This window comes from Pezoporus occidentalis, unplaced genomic scaffold (assembly GCF_034315485.1).
Source record: "Pezoporus occidentalis ecotype Australia unplaced genomic scaffold, CSIRO_AGI_Poc_V1 ctg20, whole genome shotgun sequence".
In the NCBI taxonomy this organism is placed as follows: Eukaryota; Metazoa; Chordata; class Aves; order Psittaciformes; family Psittacidae; genus Pezoporus; species Pezoporus occidentalis.
In genome coordinates this window covers 6,792,137-6,813,902 of record NW_026913856.1, presented here as the reverse complement: position 1 = coordinate 6,813,902, position 21,766 = coordinate 6,792,137, and the positions used below count along the sequence as shown (strand labels likewise).

The window sequence follows — 21,766 nt, the reverse complement described above, 5'->3', positions numbered from 1 at the left end:
CTTTCAGGGCTACGCACCAGTGGTGTTTGTACAATGCTCTTTCACCAAGCATACAGAAGAAGCCTCAATACAAAAATGAATTCTGTATCTAAAGCCACTAACAAGCTTAAAGTAAAAGCACTGTATGTGGAAGCTTTCAAAGTTTGCCTGTAGCCAGACTATCAACCTACTAGTAACAAATTGCACTGTTATTGTATGAAATACATAGTGTCTGCAAGAGAATTTGCCTGAAGTGCAGTTGCGGCGTGCAAACTGTGAATGTTTCATACTAGAAAGCAAAAGTTTCCAAACTTTTTTCATATACTTATTTAAAATAATAATAACGAATAAAAATAACAAGGAATAAAAAAAAAAAAAAAAAAAGCTTATTGACCATATTGAAAAGAGTTGGTGTTATCTTTTTTACTGAATGGTGAATGGCTTCTCTGGAAGAAAGATAAAAGACAGAACTACTGAGAATGAGATGATAGCTCAGAAGCATTAAAAGGGAAAAGAATGAGGTGAATAGAGGCAGTGGGAGTATAAGTGAGAAATAGTTGCATTTTACATTCTACAGAGCACACTGTTTAAAACCAAATTAAGGAAACAGGGAAGGGGATCATTTGCCCCATAATTTGATCCTTCAGCTCACATAGTGCCCTTGTAGTCTGCTGTCTTTTCTTCCAACCTTCTCAGCTACTTTTCCCACTTCCCTTTACAATTGTGTTCAGATTCATTCAAGGATTTAGTCATCTCAGTTGGATATCCTATAGTGAACAGAAAGTGGAAGTAAAATCTCAGATATGTAATAAAGCATATCCCAAAGAAAACTGGAGAGAGTGGGTGTGCAATGTGCCTTTACCATCTGCACTACTCTTGCATGCTACAGTGCCATTTGGAGCACAGGGGTACTTCCCAATGTTGTGACCCGTCTCCCACGTGGAGGTACAAACACAGCCACTTGCAGAGTTACGCAATTTCATGGAGGCATTTGGGAGTTTTGGGTTTTAGATACTATCCTCACTGCACTGCGTAGCTTAAGAATAGAAAAGCACAGTTGTTGGCACAATTTGGAGCACGTGACTCAAATTAATCTCTTGGATTTATCTTGCTATTGACCCTATGATTTAAGCCACAGAAACTGTAGTGGATTATAGAGGGGATGTTCCAACACAACTGAAACAAGTCGACACTAGATGACAGGCATTCATATTTGCCACACAAAGGGTTTCTGCTGGTTTATGCATAGGTCCAGCTGTATTTTATGATTTTATTTTTTCTTTTCCTCAATTAGCATTTATGTTTTGCCAACAACTCTCTACAGCAGGACTACTTTGGTGGGACTACTTAGCAAGATTACTTAGGTGGTAAAATAGACAAGATTCCAACCCCAATCTGGACCATGACCCAGACCACTCCAGGATCCTTTGCATAGTGCTGCTACTTGCATTTCTCTGGGAGAGTCTGTATTTCTTCACAGTTATATCAGGTCCTTAGGAAAAACAATTGCACACTACCACAACAGACAGCACAGCCCACTGCTGCCCTTCTGGTCTGGCAGAGCCAAAGTCAGTGCTGTCTGTGCCTGTTAGAACAGGTATCCTGATGCAGAACAGCCCCTGGTGTAGAACAGATATCTTTTAAAAGCTATTTGTCCCAGCTGACACACACTTTGGAAATACAATCAGGTAGTGCAACTGATCTGCTTTTCAGAATAACAGTTTTCTTACTAGTGTGGGAGCTAGTTCAACATGGTCCCACAGAAAATTAGCCCAGCTACTGTTCTAAACATGAAGATGGCTGGAAAAATACTGGGCCTTTTACTGCCCAAGTACTTAGACCACTTTAATATCCAACAGGTTCTGTGATGTAGGTGGGACTGTGGACATAACATGCATCCGAATTTACAGGAACCCAAACTTTGACTCACCATTTAAGCCTGTGTAAGTTCTTCCATGGAGTAAGTTCTTTACATGGAGGTAAAACAAACAAATCACCACTGTTTAACAATGAAGTGAGTGCTTGTACTTTCAACATATTTCTGTTTTCAACTCAGTCTCCTCCTATAGCTGGGTCTGAGCTGCACGAGCTCTCATAGAAAATGTCCTTCATGATTCATTGTGTTACTAGGGAGGGAAAAATATGTTGAGAGGAACATTTAGTGCTGTATAATTCAACTGAGAAACAAATTCAGAACAAGCAGTTACAATTAGCAGATATTGTTATTGCCAAGATCTTAACATTTCATAACCAGACATAATTAAAAGAGCAGTGTAGGTGCCTGGCATCCCGCTTCATTTAGTTCAAAGCCTTTTCCCTGAATCTAAATTCTAGAAGCAGAAGAGGAACAGCACTCATTATCCAAGGGGAACCCAGGTTGTTCAGCCCTCATCAATGCATTGCATCTCTTTTTAAGCTTTTAATTGCTACTCTGATACAGCAACAACTCCTACGGTATAGTGAAGGGACGCGCAAAACCCCTCATCATGAGGCTTTATTTGGGGAAGTTGATAGATACTCTGCTCTGACACCAGAGTGTGGCAGAGTCACACGAAAACACAACACAGGACCCTTCCAATTACTGGTCTGACTTGGAACCAAAACACAGCGAATGGGTTTTGATCAAGGACTAAATGCAAATTTCCTATGATGTTGGAATTGCACTGACGGGCTAAGACCTTTGCTTTGACCTAACTCACTTCTATAGGGATTCTGCAGATTGTTTCATATTCTCACTGCAGCCCTTGTACCTCCCGGCTGTTCTCCAGCTGTTTCTCCTCTTTGACTTTCCCCAGTTTCTCTGGTAGGGAAGCATTACATAAGATGGATATATTATTATTTCAGTAATGAACTCTCATTAATTTTGCAGGTTCGGTATTTTATTATTTCCACCTACCATTAGATCACCTAAAATTTGCTTGTCATCCAACTTTTTTATAAATAGTAGTGACTGGATGCAGACTCCAGACTGCCAGAGTTGCCAGGTTTATTCTTTAAGCCATATAAGCTCATTGGTGGCAGTAGTGCACTATTCTAGGGTGCAAAAACAACTGCAAAAAAATTCACTAAGTGGACTACATATCCTCTGCATAAATTATAGTAGAAGTATTTAAAACTTGCATTGGTCTATATTTTTATTTCAAACATACCCAAACAGCATTCTGCAGTTATCTTGAACAATTAAGCACATGTACTGACAGAAATTACCCTCTGATTTTACTTATAATGAAAGATATTTTCCCCCATTCTTTTTGTTCAGAAAATTATTTTAATACATTGCAGTAATCTATAAATAGTGATTAAAATCTTGAAGGTCAAGGAACTGAAAAGTATAGCACATTCCCTGTAGGAGATGTGCTCCCGGAAGGAGCATTAGAAAGTTTTTACTCCAACAAGTAATAAATTATTAGCCACATGTTAAACTGATAAAAGGCTGATATAATACTCATGTTTCCTAAATGGAATCTGGTTTCTGCATGGTAAAATCTAAATATTCAAACACATTTTACTGAAAGTATTGAATTCCTTCTGAACTACTTTGCTTCTGTAGCAACAGCTTATCTGAGCTAAAGGAGGCTCTGTCCAGTTCCCTGCGTCCTAGCCATGGCACAATACCTGGCAAAGCCCTAAGAAAGAGAACAAGGTTGTGAATACGTGATGTACTCAATACGCCCACTGGGTTCTCTGCTGGCCTCTGGCACAGGACATTAAACTGTATTTTCCAAGCAGGCACAGCACAGAAACTGAGCTGAATGCTCTTCTTTCCCTGCAAGACACCAGCATGCAGCTCCATCAAGGTCTACAGAATTCCCCAGCCACTTTGGGCAAACCAATTGTTGCATACAGGCTGCAGATCTTGTTGAGAAGCTTCAGTTCTTAGTTTCAATATTAGGATGCAAGCTCATACTCTAGGTTACTTTATGTATTTTTTTTCTGGATTACTAAAATTGTACTCATGGGGAAAAGATGATGAAGGGAAACAACTAAGCCATTTTCCTTCCCCATGTGTTCCTATCTTTACCATTGTACTTCCAACAGAAGCTAGTTCTCAAGAAAACTTATTTTCTCCAAAGTTTAGTGTTTCTGTAGTTTCCTTATGCCAGTGTCTGAGCTCCATGAAAGGCTCACACAGAAGGGAAAAAAGCCCAACCCAAAGCTACTTCACTCTGAGATCTGCATTCGGAATAGTACCAAAGCAGCTCATGTAAAGATCTGGGTATGGATTGTCAGCACCAAGAAGTGCTTGAGGAGCACTTTAGCAGAATATAACAGTAGATTCAGCAAGAGGGATAAAAATCCAACTCAGATTTCATTATTTCCATACTCAATTCCTGCCATATCTACACCAGTTGTAAAAATCAAACACATGTCTACAAGGGAAGGACTGTAGAAGACCCTTAGGGTATTTCACTTCTGAAAGTTATAGTCTGTTATATCATCAGCAATATGTGCCATAACTAAGTAATAAAACATAATCATCCTGAAACAAACACTTAGAATTTTAAGTCTCCATTGAAAAGGTCTACTGCTTCATGACTTGACAATTGTGTTTAAAAGAATACATTAGGACTTAAAGTATTAGTATAGAACTCCATGCATGCATATAATAAAGTCACAATATCTTATGAAATTTCCTGCTTGCCAGTTCTGGCATTCAGTCATTAGTCAGCTAGACACTAACTACAAGACAACACGTTTTATCTCAGCTACTTCAAAATAATTTCTTTTCATCAGCTCCCAGGGAACTGTGACTATTCTCAGAATGGAGTTATACAGAATTTCTCTTCTGCTTAAACTTAAAGCAGATGATGAGGCACAATTTATATTGACCTTTCAGGGCAATGAAGCTCTCACAATGCCTCTGTGAGAATCCAATGATGTTTCACTTCATTTCAGACAAACAGCATAATAATTTGCCCTTAACTCCACATTCAGATGCACAATGCTTCCCACATAGACAGGACGGAGACCAAGTACATCCTAGTTCCATCGCAGCTTTTGTTTCTGCCTGCCCACTTTGAACCCCACATCAGGATCTGTTGCTTTGCTACACAAAAATTCATCTCATTAAAGAGTTTTCTTACTGAAATTCATAACCTTAAAGGTACTGTATGACAAATACTGAAGATAATTGGACTGCACCCATGAATAGAGACTACTCATAAAACAAAGGGAGTGCTTTCATGTCCTTCCATCAACAGGTCTTCTACTGTCTTTTTAGTGTCTTACATGGTATTTTAAGAAAAACCCCATTAAAAATTTCTAATTAAAATTTCACTTGCAAGTCACTGTTTTTGAAATATCTTCACCAGAACAACAAAGCAGGTAACAAAAAACTTTATGCCCTGAGGTTCTACTTCTCAAAATTATATATATTTCATCGGTCTGATGTTTTACTTTTTGCCCAGCTAGCCTGAAGCTGTCCAAACTGCCTAGTTCCATGCCAAATTAGTTAGAGCCTCTCTAACTCTAAGGGACTTAGTTGAGAATTTCACAAAAATCAGCTCAAAGACAAGACAACAAACTCCAGGAAATTTCAAAGCTTCAGAGAGAAGAAAGAGCTAAGAGCTACTCATGATTAAAAGCATAAAATATTACACAGTTCAGCAAATAACTTGAATAAACTTGAATAGGCTCATACAGCACAATTACTATGTTTTTGCAGGATATTTTTAGGAAAAAGACGGTAAAACCATAAAGGTTTGCCTATCTGTAATTCCGAGTCTGATACATAGCTTCATGCCTTGAATGGTGCTTGCAGGAGTACAGTCATTTCCAGAGATGTTAAAATAATGCTATCAGCTCATTACGATGTAAGCACGCACACTTAAACTAAACTACTTTCATACTGATACAAAGATACCTAAGGGAAACTGAAGGTCAAATAGATTTATGGCATAAGTGATTCAGAGATTGCAAAGTGTTCTACCAGAATTTAAAACTGCGTCTTGTCTACACAATTTTGCATTTCTGAGTAAAACTGTAACCAAGGGTCTGTCAGAGTTATTACACAAGCAGCACAAAAACACCCCCCAAAACCAACAAACAACAAAACCCACAGAAATGCATTTCAAGATCAAGAATATTGCAAAGAAGACTACACAGAACAAAAGATAAATCGGTTTCAGATTATCTCCCCAAAGACCAAAATATGTCAGCAACACGGGTCTGCAGGTCTTTAATCACTGTTTGTTGAAGTAACAGCAAATTAAGGGCCCATTTTTGCAGCTTGTTGTGAGTTGATAAGTGCCTCTGGCTTTGTGACAGTCTAGAGAGACTGAATCACCCAGTATACTGAAAACTCTTAAGAAGTGCAGCTAAATATTACGATAAGGTAGTTAAATTTTATACTTGACTATATTTTAATTTCACTGAAGTAACACAGATTCTGATTGGTATTAGAAAAGACCTCTGTTTCACACTGCCTGCTTCTGTACCTCAGCTTCAGATACCAAAGGAAAAAGAAAACAAAGAGCAGCACAGATGTGGTGTAAATCAGTATCACTCTTCAAATCCATACACTTAATCCAATTTACCACAGTTAAGAATAAGGCTGTAAGCACATCTAAATTGCTGCAATGCATTCACTGTCATTCTCTTCCTTCATCAAGTGATTCTGAAATGTAAAAAAGTCAATCAGAAAGCTGAAGACAAAGATCAACCTTCCTCTTATCACCAATGGTAACCAACACTTCAGGTTCCCCAGGTTTGTTGGACTGTGATCTCTGTGACCTGCTGGCAAGAACTGCAAACCCAGACACAAACACAAGCCTTAGTATTTCCATGCTTGTCTATGCTTCTATCACTGTATGCTGTAGTTTTATGTATACACTGATCTTCCTAAAAACACTTGGGATGTTGCCATGACCATTCCAAGCACTCTCCAAACCAGCTACATCAAACACCCCCAAACACCCACGTTTCCAAAAGGGAAGGAGCGTCATAAGACCCTTAGAGACATCCAGTGTGGCTGATTCTGGGTGGGAAACTGGAAGAGAAGGAATGTGGCTCTTGATTAATCCCATTTCCAGTAGGGCCACCAAAGGCTCTCTAATGCCAAGGAATATCCCAACCTGTAAAACATTATTAGGCAAATGTTGTGCTGTTGTGTGTGAACACACTCCAATTAAAACTACAATGAGGTGCTGAACCTGCTCCTTAAGGGCATGCTCACTTGAGAGAAGCTGACGTTGTCACAGCTCTTTACTCAACCCTGACTAAAAGGCAGCACTGAGGACGGCCAATATTTATGCAACTCTCTCATTTTATTCAGAGAGCAAGATCAACCAGCCAAAAAGCCTTGGAGCACCCTGCACATAACAAGTCAGCAGTAGCACTCATTGCTCCTGCTTTCCTGCTGAATAATCAAGCTGGTATTAATTCTGGAAGTTTTTCTCTTCCAAGATGTGGTGGGTAAGTCAAGAGGCTTCAAAGCTGAGGACTCTGAAGAGAGTTTAACTCTGCTAAAATTTATGCATGGAAATTGTCCCAAGGAACTGTATTTGCATGACTGGGTCTCATGAGATAGCAGGGAAGCAGGTCTAGAGGAACAAGTACTAATGGAGCTTTTCCCTCAGGAAATCTGTGGGTTTCCCTGTGAGAAATTACTCCAATTACCACAGCTCACTGATTGCCACAGATACAGTTTCTTCTTTCTTTCTCTCCATTCATGCCTTTTGTGCTGCATGGCCCAATCCATCTTTTATTCACAGGCTCTGAGATGATCAGTAAATTCACTGTGCCATGGCAGATAGATTTCGAGCTAACATCTCCCCAGCTGTCACCTGCAGTTACATACGTGAGCAGTGAAGTGCCCCTCTAACACTGCATTGGCCTCCCTTCCCAACACAGTCTCTCAGTGTACTTCTACTGACTGAAGAAAATCATTGAAGCATCATCTTACCAACCCCTCATGGCAGGCAGATGGAACTAGATGATCCTAAGGTTCTTTCCAACCCAAACCATTCTATGACCCTATATGCACCAAATGTCCAGATGAGTTTAACTGAATCTGCAGGAACACCACTTCGGTCTTGAGCCAGTATTAAGATATCAGGGTTCAGGATTTTATCCCACTCTTCCAGTCCATCAATAAAGTGAAGCACACATGGATGGATGATGTGCGAACTCTTCAGGGGCTGTGCTCCAGCTCTGTTCCAGACAGATCTGAGCCTAAGACTAGCTGCCAAACAGGACTTCCAAAGTCAAGCCACTGTGCGAGTCCCTTCTTATTTAACATCTCTGTTTTGTTACTGCCTTCTGAGAAACATTTTGTATTAACACAGTGCAGCTTTAAGATACACTTCTAATGCTGATATCCAAATTATAACACTAAGCTGAAAAAAAAAGAAAATGCTCCAGTGATTCAGCTCTATTGATTCTGGGATCTCTGTCTCGTCAACATATAACTACCAAATCAGGGTTTAATTAACCTGACACTGGTAGCTCATAGAGATGCTTCCAGCCTAAATCCCCCATCAGACAATGAGCATTCTGCCTCAAAACCACAGACTGGTTTGGGTTGGAAGGGACCTTAAAGCTCATCCAGTTCCAACCCCTGCCACGGGCAGGGACACCTTCCACTAGAGCAGCTTGCTTCAAGCCCCTGTGTCCAACCTGGCCTTGAACACTGTCAGGGATGGGGCAGCCACAGCTTCTCTGGGCACCCTGTGCCAGCGCCTCAGCACCCTCACAGGGAAGAACTTCTGCCTTATATTTGACCTAAATCTACCTCCTTTCAGTTTAAAGCCCTCTTGTCCTACCATTACCTGTTGCTTTCCAAGCTAAAACATCAGCCCATTTATAATTATCAGTGATGATTCGCATCATACAATGCCAATTCAGCATGACCAAGTCTCCCACCTTGCCCCGAACTTTCTGAAAGTTAAGTCCCCACCTCAAAAGCACTTTGTAAAGGCCCTGCGCTGAATCCTGGTCTACCCTGGGTGCTCTTCCAAAGGTTCTGACGCACACCTTCAGTCCGACAGCCATCTAGTGGTACCTGCACTACTCTGCAAGGTAAACGAGCAGCTAATGCAGTGCTTAGATAGATGGGTCCTCGTCTTGCAGAGATGGAAGTTGTTCTGGGAGAATGTACTTACATCCTTTATTTATTTACCACTATCCTATAAAAAAAAAATTACTGTGTATTCCTGCACATTAAACACATCACCAGAACGCTGTTCATGGCTTCTTACAGTTGCCACCTTCCGTGCATCCTGCCCCCTGAGGCGAGGTGAGATAACAGGGCTAACACTGCTGCTTCCTTCAGACCAATGGTGCTGCAGGACCTCCCTCCTTCCTCCGGCCAGGCTTCTCTTCCTCTCTAGAGGGAAACGAAGCATGGGGTATTCCTGCTGTCTTCCTGCACTGCTGCCCTATGGATGGTTGCTCCAGGACATATAAAAGGTATACAAGTGATTCAGCCATGGATGGCAGACATTGAAGATGCTATTCTAGCCTTAGGCAACACAGTATGGCAGTGATTTTTACAACTGCCTTTAGCTGCTGCATACTCCTCCTCAGTGCCCCTCTTATGCCTCCCCTGCTTTCAATCATGCATCTTGTACAACTCAATGACAATTGTCAGATTCCTTCTGCAGACTAAGCTCCTCGTTACACTAATTTCCAGCTGACTCAAAGGGACTTCTGTAACAAATACAACCTGAGCTTTTCTAGTTCCTTTCTCAGTTACCATCCTTTCATATTCTAAATGCTCAGATTTACCCTGCCTGTCCACAATCACGTAGAGGTCTTTGTAATGTTTTTGTCTTCATATATCCCTTCTCTAATCTCCTTTTACCTGAGCCTTGTTCCCACCAGAAGTAATGAAAGCAAAACCACATCTGTGAGATACTTTGCATGACAAAGTTACAGAAACCCACATAACACTGAGAACATTTCTAAGCTCAGCAGACCATGGCAGTCATTCCTGACTATAGACATAATTTACTACGAGACATAATATAGACACAAAGGCTTGAGACTTTACAGGTGCTGCATTGCCCTGAGGTTCTGAGAACTGTGAAATTAAAAGTAAGATATCTTGGGCAACTTAGCATGAAGGCAAGAAGATTGAAAATTAACATTAAGTTTTATTTAGGTTTACCCAGAAGTCAGGAATGTATTCTAGTGTTAAGGGAAGAAAAAAGGCAAAAGAAGATTTAAGGAGTCAGCATGAGTACTCAGAGTCAGGTATGATTATTCCATATATTACAAGCAACGCAAAGAAAACCAACTGCCTCTGATGTGTGCCTTTAGCTGCATGTGTAGGGGTTAATTCACAATAGATAGATTGACACAGTTCAGTGGAACTCCTGATTGCCAAAAGCATGATTTGACCCCAGAATACAGTAACTTGTCAAACAACTATCCAAGTGGCATCAGGCAGATTGCTCAGTCCAGGGTTCCTATTGGAAAGAAATGCTGTAAACAAGACTTGAAGGAACACAAGCTCTGGTGAGCTACAAAGACAGTGGCAATGGCAGATCCCAGCATACTGGACTTCACGCCTTCTTTTCCTCTACTTCTAATATGTTCAAGCCCTAACCTAATTAAACACCTCAGCTTACCTCAGCAGAAATGCCTTGTAGAGAACTTGTATGCAATGTTTTCCTCCACCACTCAGAAGGGATACAAGAAGCCCTACAACCAATAAATAAAACAAGAGAAACTAGTTCTACCTTTACCAGTTGACAGAGAAACCCCCCTTACATCCTCCAGCCTCAATTCCAACAGCGGATAATCTTCTGACTGCCAGCATGCTGACCACTCAGCCCCAGGCATCTGAACCTTACATGAGGCCCAAGCTGCTGCTGTTCCTCAGCATTTATAATGATCCAAGCTTGCCTTTAGCCCCAAGCCTGATTAGTTAACAACAAATTATTTGCTTACTGCGGTTCTATGTCTCTTTGTGAAGTTCTGCAAGCAACCAAAAGAAGAGAGAGGGAAAAGCTCTAGCTGGCACATATACAAACACATATCTTGAAGTGGAAGATAATATCCTTAGGGAGGAAAAAATGAGACATTGATTTTCCCATGACACAGCGCAGCAGAAGAACACAGTGTTATGCACCCTCTAAAAAACTCAGCTTTTTTGCTCCCATTATAAAAGGCAGCAGGTTTTGTCATGGACCTTATACCAGCTCCTTTCACAGTTCAGATGCATCAGTCATAGAAAGCTCTCAGAACAGACCTTCCTTCACAAAGAATTCACAGTGGAAAAAGCAAACAGACTTGATTAGTGGTGTGTGCCTTTCCAGAATGAAAGCTCTAACTAATAGCTCAAAAGTTACCTGGGAGCTCCCGGTGAAACAAATTACTTCTTTCTTTTTATGTATCAGAGGAAGTGAACCAAATTACAGAAGTATTAAAAATCATGCTAATATTTTGTCATTTACAATTGCAAATACAGTGTGTGCAAGCATACAAAAAAAGCAAACAAATTACTCCTGACCCCTCTGAAACTTGGAAAGGTAGGTGGGAAGGAAACATAACAAAATTAATTGATCTTTAGACGTCAGCCTTTTCTCTGCAGATAAACCTCAGCTGAAATTAAACAGAAGTAAACAAGATTAAAAAACCTAACCAAAAAAACAAAAGAATTCAAGTTAGTAAGGTAAAAGCACTAGGAAAATAGGGAATATTGAAAATGAGCTTGTACCTTTACATTGGCAAAAGATTAAATGCCATGTTTAAAAGACTTCAGTTCATTGTGTTGTATTACATTAAATTTATTTTTTACAATGGCTTGGTTTTACACTGAGTAGTGTGATATCCAATGCTATTTTAAGAACAGCATAAATTTCTTAATTATCCTTGAACACAGTTGTTATTACTGTACCATGTTACATTGACAGGCACACATAAATATGAACTGGGAACCCCCAAATACATGATTTTGATCATCTGGTCTGGCTTATAGACTTTTTCTTCACAGTAAGCCCTAAGATGACTACTTATCACTAGTTATCTAGAGGTCCAGCAACATTGTATACTGAGTGTATTACCCGTAGAAAGAACTAAGGTGTCTGCTCAAATAGTTCACAGTCAATGCAAAAGGTAAAGGAAGAAGAATGATTTATTATGAACATTTTCCATGTGTCTTCAGAGCTTCACATTTTTATGTAATGTTCTTATTTTCAGCCATCTATTTTTAAATGTCTCAGCAGGATGTGCTAGCAAGTGAGCCAGTGGGAAGTGCTGAAGGAGGCAAATTAAAAAGAGAAAAATGAAGCCCAGTGGACAAGGTTAAGAAGGCAAGTCTTAACATGCACAGGGAGCTGGGCTGGAACACGTACAGTGAGGAGAGCTGTCTCATTGCCAAAAAAACACTTTTGAAATATGGCTTTAATTGTAGCCCTAATGCTTGTCATCACCAGGTCTCATTTATTTTCACTACTGCCCCAACTTGCCTGTGAAGCATCATCAAGGCCACATTTTGTGTGGCAAGCACCCAACAAAACAATGTGACTACTTCCCCTCCCTCCTGACAGCAGTAAATATACAGTAAGGTTAACAGTAGAAGCGTTGTGTTCATTAGTACTATTTAAGAAGTAAATTTTCCCAACTTCAGGAACATTGCAAAATCATTAATCACATTATTGACAACAAGTGAAAAGTCAAACTCTGGGAGAGCATCATACAAGACTTCCAGAAATTGCAGCTAAAAGCCAAAGCTGACAGCTGACTTAAGGTTATAAAGCTCAATCCTGACCCAACTCTCTAATTCTCTGCTCTTTACATATTAATGTATTGGAAAAGCCCCTCAGCTGTTTCAGGATCACATACCAAGCATGAAGCAGCACAGCAGGTCCAAGAACAGCAGCTTACAATGTGCACCTCAGTCTGATGAGGCATTTGGTGTTGGCCTAGTAGTTTTTAAACTTACTTAAAATTACCTTTTGGACAGTTTGTATGATCACTGCTATGGAACCTGGAATTTTTTTAATGCGGAAAGTGAGTAGAAAGTGGCAGATTAGGAATACGTTTCTTGAACCAGCATAATACTACTGAAATGCCTTTAAGAGAAATTGCTGATATGACATTTCTGTCACAAACTGTCTTCAAAAAACATCTTCCTCAAATCAACAAAAAGTACTAGTGATATTCTGCAAATTTTTTCTATTTATAGATTTTTGGTTGGTTGGTTTTTACCATACAGCTGTTTTTTGTCCCCAGACAATTAAAATTGTTGATTTATGTGCAGCTAGATCAGATCTTTCAACATAAACACCACCTGTAATTAACAAGTTTCCTTTTCTTACTTGTTTACTGATGAAGTGGAAGGGCAGAACTTTGGTCTACTATAAGAGAATATAAAATGAAACCCAGTAAGGACTGGCTATCTAACACTGAGGATGCCTGAGAAACCCGAGAACACTGTGATTAGGAAGTTCACTGAAAAAAAAACAAAACATAAAATTGAGGAGACAAACCCCCTCCACACGTTTCTTTTTCTTTTCCCTGTAACAGCACAAATTTTAACATAAGCTTTTATCTGGCAGCAGTAAAACATGAATTATTTCTTAGGCTGAACTATCACTACATGTTTCATAAAGATTAACTAGCATGTTATTAGAGTAGTCAGTGATTCAGAATGCCAGAAGACTGGAAGATTAAACAAAAGCTAATCTCTGGAAAAGTAGGACAAAATGCTTTGTTTCTTTTTCAGGAAAAAGAATTCACAGCATGCAGGTTCCCAAAAGCTGCCTTCTCCCTCTCTGAATTGGTAAGACAAAGTTTTTCTCAACCACAATACTTCCCCATCTACCTGTCCCAGAGGAATGCAGCTTTCAGTAACTGTGTTACAAAACATGATGGATCGGGAAGGAAAAAGTGTTGTTCATGTTTTTGACAGCTTAGCACTAGTAATAATGAATTTTTCTATGAATCAGGCAACTCTTATTGCACTGCTGGTCAGAGTCAACACAAAGGTTGACATGTCACGTTGCTGCTAAGTTTGAAGAGGTATTCAGCAAACCACTGAGAAACAAAATGCTGTGAAAAACGTTTTAAAGAAAACTACTGGCAGAATCAACATTTACTTTAACATGAATACACAGTATAAAGCATATTTAAGTTCCCATCAGAGACTTATCAGCTGTAGGACACATTCTAAGAGAATAAGGAGATCAGTTTGACACATCGTGTTGTACCAAAAGTCCCTTACTACAAGGACTGTTGCTTTCACAGAACTGCAAGTGCTGCCAACCTTCAATTATTCTCAGAAAAGAATAACAACTAGAGTTTTGGATGAAAAACCTGAAATCAAATTATTAGGGGTTATAAGAAGTGCCTCTTTATTCTCTTCTTGTGCTTCCATGATGGTATGTAAATTTAATCCAAAGCAGCTGCGTGTCCAAGTCTTAGCTTTTAGAACTCTGTTTCTAAATGTCAAAACAATGTACTATCATCATGTTGATGGAAAAGTTTATATCCAGGTTATCCTTAACTAGGCAGCAATGTCACATTCTTCAAAAGATAGATGAGTTTTCATTCAGCATGACATTTAAGTAATGTTAACTGTTCATATGAGAAAGATGGTGAATTTAGAGTCAACCTCCTAATACTGCTCTGCATTAGGTTTGTCTTTTATATTTAACTATTACACTTTTAGCAGCATTTCTCACCAACTTCTGCATTGGAAATATCAGTGGCAATCAATCAGGACTCTGATAAACAGGTAAAAGATAACAATGACACAGTTCTTGGTAACATAAGACATAAACAGAGAGCAATGGATATGCCTCCTACACAATACTTAAGATTTTCAAAGGTGGCTTAAGTTTTTTTTACATTTTAAAGACATTTTAAAGAGAGTTTTAGTATTTAAAGGACCTTTAACAGCTATCAATAAAAATATCCAGGAATTTAGTGCTCAACATGCAGAAAATTATGAAAATGGTCTAAAATAACCTTTGAAATGTCCAAATATCTTCAGTAGCTCTGGAAAATATCTAGTATCATGACAGAGAAAGGTCACGTATTAAGTAGCTCTCTTGTACACTTCTATTAAATGATCTCCTGAACTAGAAGTATCTTCCCATCCAAGTGTAAATTGCCCAGGAATAGCAGTTGCACAAATACTGCAGCTCCTGGGAGGATTTATCCAGGGGTGAGTGAAGCTTTTAAACATTTGCAATTCATACCTGAGTGATCTCTTACTTCCCTCCAGGCTCCCTCTTACAGTCATGTTCTGCTGAGAGACCCAATTAAACAGATGCAGCTGCCGAAATTAGTTCTCTTAACGGTAATGCATCAGTTCATGCCTCTCCTTGGGATCAAAGGCACCTCAGAGGGAACAGCTCCCTGACAGCTGGAAAGGAAGCTCCTGCTCATCTGCTCCGGGGTCAGACCTTTCCTGCGGCAAGGTCTGGACCCAGCAGTTGGTATTGGGCACTTTTTGCCTTCAAAGATGCTCTGATGTGGATGGAATGATCTGCTAAGAAACTGGAAGCAGCAGGGCTGGGTTGTGAGGTCTGCTCAGTGCCTCCCATTCAGTTGAACTATGCTGGAAAATAAAAGAACCAATTTAAGACTTCCTGAATTAATATTTCTTGTCAGCCTTGCAGCGCACAGTTGGCTATCCTTTGAGACTGAAACTCGGCATAGATTGACAAGACAGAGATAGTGGTATCTTGCAGGAGAAAAATGTTAAGACTACTTGCCAGAAATAAGGTACATGAAACATTCACCTCAATTAGGCAAATTACAAGAAGATTAAAAGCTCTTCTTCCTTTCCTAGGTTTTGCTTTTCTCCCCATCTCCTGTGTATTCCACTTATGGAACCTGATTTAATGTTCCCTTGTACCTCTTCTCAAGAAATATGAACCAAATCAGTGTTCAGTAAACCCATAAAAGCCCTCTTACTGATCCATAGTTTCAGCCAGGTCTTGTGTTAAGCACTGCTAAATGTGGGAGTGTGAGCTAGCTTTAAACTTGTAAGACTCCAGGCTAGCAGCTAGTACAGAATGTTTATCAATCAGATCATATATTCACTTACTGGCTTGCTCTGTTCCCACAAGTTCCTCTATCCAGTCCCTTAAAATCAGAATAACCACTTCTCAGAAATGAATAAAGTTTCTACAGTTTCAGATCTTGCAGTTAAAAATTAACTGTTATCAGTGTTACAATATTTAGCATCTGCTGCAAGTCACTCCTGGCTAGTTATCAGCTCTTCTACGGCTCCCTAATGATTATCTTTGAGAGGGAGAGGCAAGGACAAACTATATTCTATCCTCAGTGAGACAATTCAGCTCATGCTGGCAGGCAGACCTGGCAAATGTTTCTCTTGAGTAGACATTTCTGATGGACGTTGCCACAGTGACACTTGCCAAAGCAGCATCTGTAAAAGAATAAGGGATGAGCACATCTGTGCCCATGTTCTGGGCAGGCCAGATGAAAAAAAGCCATGAAGAAAAACTTAGCAGATGTTACTGTTTGCAAACAGCCATTTTGGAGGATTAATAGCTCCTGTAGCCTGAATAAGACGGCAGAGTTGGTGGGTTTTTTTCTCCCACTGGAAAATAACTTTCCTAACTGACCCAAAATTGGAAGCTGGAAGATGTGTTCAGCCTTACATGCATCCTTCCAATTTCAGTGAATTCCACCTTGAAATCAAAGGCAGACACAGCACCATTTCCAGGGTGTTTTGGCCAAAATGCAAACAAAATGCAAAATGCCGATATTTGATATGTAGGGCCTAGATCCTGCCATACATATGTCAAAAAACACACAGTGGGAAATTTTTATTCACATTCACAGATGCATATTCCCAAAATGTGTGTTTGCAGTGACTTGCGGAAAATCTAAGGAAATGTCTATTACTTCTCAGGAGTTGGCATTCTGTGATTCAGATTTGGCTTCCTGCTTGCTCGGTTACTTAAATTTTCACTAAATAATCATTTTTGGTTGACACTGATTCCATTGTATTTTATATTCTAGACTTACCATTCACTTGAATAAAGAAGCTGAGGAATTGACTGTTGATGTCAAGAACTATGAAGAGAGGTAGCTAAGTGTTCTGTTAACTAAGCACACAAGGCTTGCTCTGAGACAGATGGAAATTAAAAGAATGCAGAATCTGGAGAATTTTATGATCTTCTTACTAAACATAAATTAGTCATGAAAAATCATTTTCTACATACTGATTTACAGGTACCTGAAAATTTAGGCTTGAAAATAGGGATGATATTTTCAGAGACATAGTAATTGTCCTTTCTCAAATCAGCTTGTTTCTCTATACATTAACAGTTCCTGGGTGGGCAGTTTTTTATCCTGAAAACATTGCTGCATTTCCATATGGTTAAATGCCATGAGAAGTTTACATCCCGAGTTGTAACGACTGGTGGGGATCTTAAAACACACAGTAGGACAGCTGTCAACCAGGAATGCCTAGCATAGCCTGGAGAAGAGGAAAATATGGGCAAAAACCAGTAACACATACCTCCCCCAAAACCAAACACAGTCATACACAACCAGTAGCTTTTGGAGATGAATCTAACCAATGTGCCATATCCACATGGAAGGAAATGGTAGAATTGGAGGATGCCTTGTCCAGTGCTTCCATTTAGGTTGGTAATTGGGGTCCCAAATGATCATAATTTCCCCTCGTAACTTGTATCCTTTGTATTAGAAAGGCTGAACTACTGCTTATAACTGTTACTCAGGCTGAGGTGCATTAAAAAGCTTAGAGTGAAAGGGCATCAGAAATCAAGAAACCTGACTTTTATTCTCTGCATTTGTCAAAGGTCATAACAACAGGGTTATTCTGTACTCAGGCTACTAAATGGACACAGAAAGAATTAGTTCCATAGTTGTGAATGACTGATTACTCTCCTTGGTTTCTAATTTTGTGTCAGCAAATATCTCAGGTTCCGGTCTTAAGGTGGCAAAATAGATCATGATATAATTATACCTTGTCAGTGTTTCAGTGGAAAAAAATGCATGAATTTATTATTTCTGAACAGCAGTCTTATAATAACAGAAGCCTGAGGTTTACCAAATTAAACAAACAAATTAACTTCTATCCATGCATTTGAGTCCAGATTAAAAGGACTAAACTCAGATTTTAAAACTGACCTGCCTCATTCTGGAAGAAGAGCAGGCTACTGCTTATAGACACAAGGATCATGCAGCAGAATAAGCACTTGTAAGTTTGGAAGGCAGCTAGTTTCAAGCTATCAAATACATCAAGCCAAACTGTACATTGAAGCATTGTATCTACTGTCAATAAATATTAATTATTTTAAACGATTAAAGAATTTGTAAAATTCTTTTGTAAAGCCAATACTTGGAACTCAAGGTAGTGAATTTATGCTGTAAGCTACCTGATTTTTGGCTGTCAAGCTAAAAACCTGTCTGGAGAGAAGTCAAAGGCTGAGATTCATTAGAATTCCAGAGCAAGACTGCCATGACAGATTGGACATAAACCCTGCGAAAGAAGAGAAAATCACTTAATGGTATGTGATAATTCTGCATGTTTCTAGTTAGAAGAGTAATTTCCTTGTAACCTCATCACTGTGTAGCTCCAGAGATGCCTTCCTCTTCTTTTCTTTTTCTTAGGCACACAGGTAGCGTGAATAAATAGGAGCTAGCCTCAGCCTGTGTGTAGAAGCAGAAAAGTGCAATTTGGAAAAGCTGAATTAGCTTAATCACTTTTGATTTACCCAAGCAAAAGCATGAAGACTTGATCCTGAATTCATCCTCAGATGCAAGAGGCCAAAAATTCCCTTGATCACTTTCCTACTCACCCTGTTGCTAGAAAAACTGGGCCTTATTCAACAGCTATGACAGATAGTAAGCTAGCTATCTGAGTTAATGCATAGTCACTCAGTAAGAACAGGACTCTGCTTGGCAGGAATCATGACCCAGACCCATAACAGCACTTAATGTCACCAGTCACCTAAATTTACTGTGATAAATGGAATATTTCATTGGGTCCTTAATGATTTCTATTATGAGAGTATAAAAGGCAGGGACCTGAAAAACCTAAATCTCACATCACTGCTATTTGAACAATAGCTCTGCTCCCTGTTTGCCTGGCAGACAGGGTGAGGTGCACAGAGCAGCACATGGCAAGCCCTCGCCACATTTCTTTTCGCTAACTCATTTTAATCAAACAACACTTGACCTGGGAGACATTCATGTTACATCTGGCATATCATCAGAAAGCAAAGGGAACTGCAGCTTGATGAAGCTGGAGTCCATGCTCCATGCTTGCTCTGCACAGCGAGCAGTCTCTCAATATGGATTACTTTCAGCCTTCTAGTCATCTAATTTTTTTCTCTTTTGAGTCTGAATTATCTACCAATACCTTTTTTTTAGCAATGGAAACTCATTTTAATCACTCTGCTTCCTAATCTCATTGCAATTTCAGCATTCAAGAATAAAAGGGTCTAAAATTACATTAAACTTGTCAGGACACATTGGGAAATGCTGTTTTAAACATCAGATAGCAACCTGAGCCATAAACTCAGAACAATGGACTTTACTAACCAGGTAAAGAAAAGAGACTTAATTTCAAATTACCTGATTTAAAAAGACACTCAGCTGTAGTCTTCCCATAATCACCAGACTAATTCTTCGAGGACTCAGTTCAGTTAAAGTATGTCATCTACCTAATGTGATTTCTGATGTACTTTATTTTTTGCTCATTTCAAAGATATGGGATTGTCAGACTGTATTTTTGGGTGAGATTCTTACTACCTACCACTGATGCTCTCCGAATGCCCAATTCATTCTAGTGCACTCTGAAAAATTCCTATTTATCCAAGGCTTTTGAAACTCCAATAATCTCTGAAAACTGTTGGATTTTGGCGATTGGCCTCCATATTCAAATGGTTCCCCAAATATCAATTCCTTCCTGTTTGCTTCAAAACGACGTTTTGACAAAGACTGCCCATTTCAGAGCACCAACAATGATGTAATTATTATCATCTAAACCATTAATAGAATTGCTCAGGTAGTGGTCAGGCTGCTACAGTCACTCTGGGTTAGAAGACTGCTACGATTCATTATGGCTTTCTACTAAATTAATTAAAAGTTCTATAAAATGTATCTACACAGATTTAAAGCTAAGTGGTGACTGATGCGTGAATGGCTTTAACCTGAGGTTAACATTAAATGAAAAACAAAGGTAAATGGAGCTGCATTTGAATGGACAGTAATGACAAGAAATAAAAGTTTACTATGTGGAAAGCAATTTTAGAACAAAATCGTGTATTAAGAGATACTGAATATTGGAGGATATTAAAAAAAAATTAACACAAGCCACTGGTAGGTAATGTAATTTTGTAGAAAAGCCACAGTGAATTGAAAGAGTTCATAAAGTGGAAAATAGAAGATTAAAATAATGAAATTTTGACACCACAAGATATTTTAAAGCTGTGATTGGGATAAGGCAATCCCATTATCGAGATTATCTGATGTTATTAAGGGAAATAGCTACGAACATTTCAGAGAGTGGCTTAGATGCTGTGAATAAGTACATCAATGGCTGTGAAAAAAAAAAAAAAGGCCAGGATGTGGAAATCCATCCCTTAAGTCTTTGCAGCAAGTCAGAACACTGAAAATAGCTTAGTTGGAGTGACACTAAAACTCTTATATACATGTAAGGATGGGAGATAAGAGTTTTGCAAACATGACTGCTATAGAAACCAATCCCATTGACTGCAGAGGATTCCCAAGGCAAGGCACAGAAGTATTCCTCCCCAGAGCAGTGTTTCATAAACATTCTGGTGACCAAAAGACTTGCTAGTAGATGATTCTGAGGCCCATGATACTCAGCACAAATGCTGTATTGAATGAAGGTTCCTTCTATAGAATATCCCACTGAAAAGCAAAATTTTATCCCAAACTGATGTCTTTATTGCCACTGAAAGCAGTCTTTTAGTAAGAAGAAAGAGCTTTTATGACAACAGGTTTCTGGTTTACAAGCCAGGCTACTCAAGTGCCAGAGGAAAATGACTTCCCTGCTAATTCCTTCTTCACACTCAATATTTGTGAAAGAAAACAGAACCATGATTCACATACTGAGAAAAAGGAATCTCGTGACAGCGACCAGAACCATCTGTGCTTTCCTGAAAGTCTAGGACACCATCTCATCTTTCTTGTTTTTCTCACTTTGTTACTAAAGCACCAATGTTAATTCTACCATACTAGCCACTTCTATTTAGCTTTGTATTTCAGATAAGACTTATCACCTCATTTACACGTCTGTGGCTAGCATTGGCAAAACATCTTCCTTGTCAATGCACATGCAAAGTCTGCACCAAGCAGCATTGATCATTCTATTATCACTCTGTTATGCTTAATTTCCTCTTTATCTTTCAAGTCTAACTGTCGCACACAGAATCAATAGCGGTGGCAACACAAATTATCCTTGCCTTTGGCAGGCATGCTGCAGGTACATTGCGACATTGCTTTTGTGTTACCCCAGCACAACTGAGGACTCCTAAACTATTCAAAGAATCAAATTAACAAGTGCATGGCAAACTTTAAGTGCTCTGATAGGACTTTATAACAAGCAATTAACTGATGCAGACAGTTTGACAAAGCACTAGAATCTCTGCCAAGAGGGAGACTGCTGCAAGCATCAACCAGCTTCAGCATCCACCTGGGCAGCTCCTTGCCTCAGTTCTGCTCCAGACAGCAACAGGCAGGGCTCAAGTTTTCTTACCACGCTCCTAGTCGGACAAAGGAGGCAGCGCGACTGCAGTACAGAAAAGCAGGGATAGTCATTCAGTGTTCTCCACTCGGAATGAATGAAGGAAGAGCAGGAAATGAA

General features: G+C 39.4%; 1 long non-coding RNA gene across 2 annotated transcripts in view; it reads right to left on the bottom strand.

Moving 5' to 3' along the window:
* Positions 1–485: 485 nt before the first annotated feature.
* The window catches only part of LOC134163473 (uncharacterized), a 31,501-nt gene continuing 10,220 nt past the window's right edge, over positions 486–21,766 (bottom strand). The window contains exons 1-5 of one of the 2 annotated variants that reach the window (XR_009964744.1): positions 21,659–21,762; positions 15,129–15,490; positions 10,551–10,623; positions 1,910–2,105; positions 486–746 (exon numbers count right to left, since the gene is read on the bottom strand). This is a non-coding gene — a long non-coding RNA (uncharacterized LOC134163473). Of the gene's footprint in view, positions 747–1,909; positions 2,106–10,550; positions 10,624–15,128; positions 15,491–21,658; positions 21,763–21,766 lie in introns of those variants that run through there. The other variant, XR_009964743.1, reaches the window with a different exon arrangement.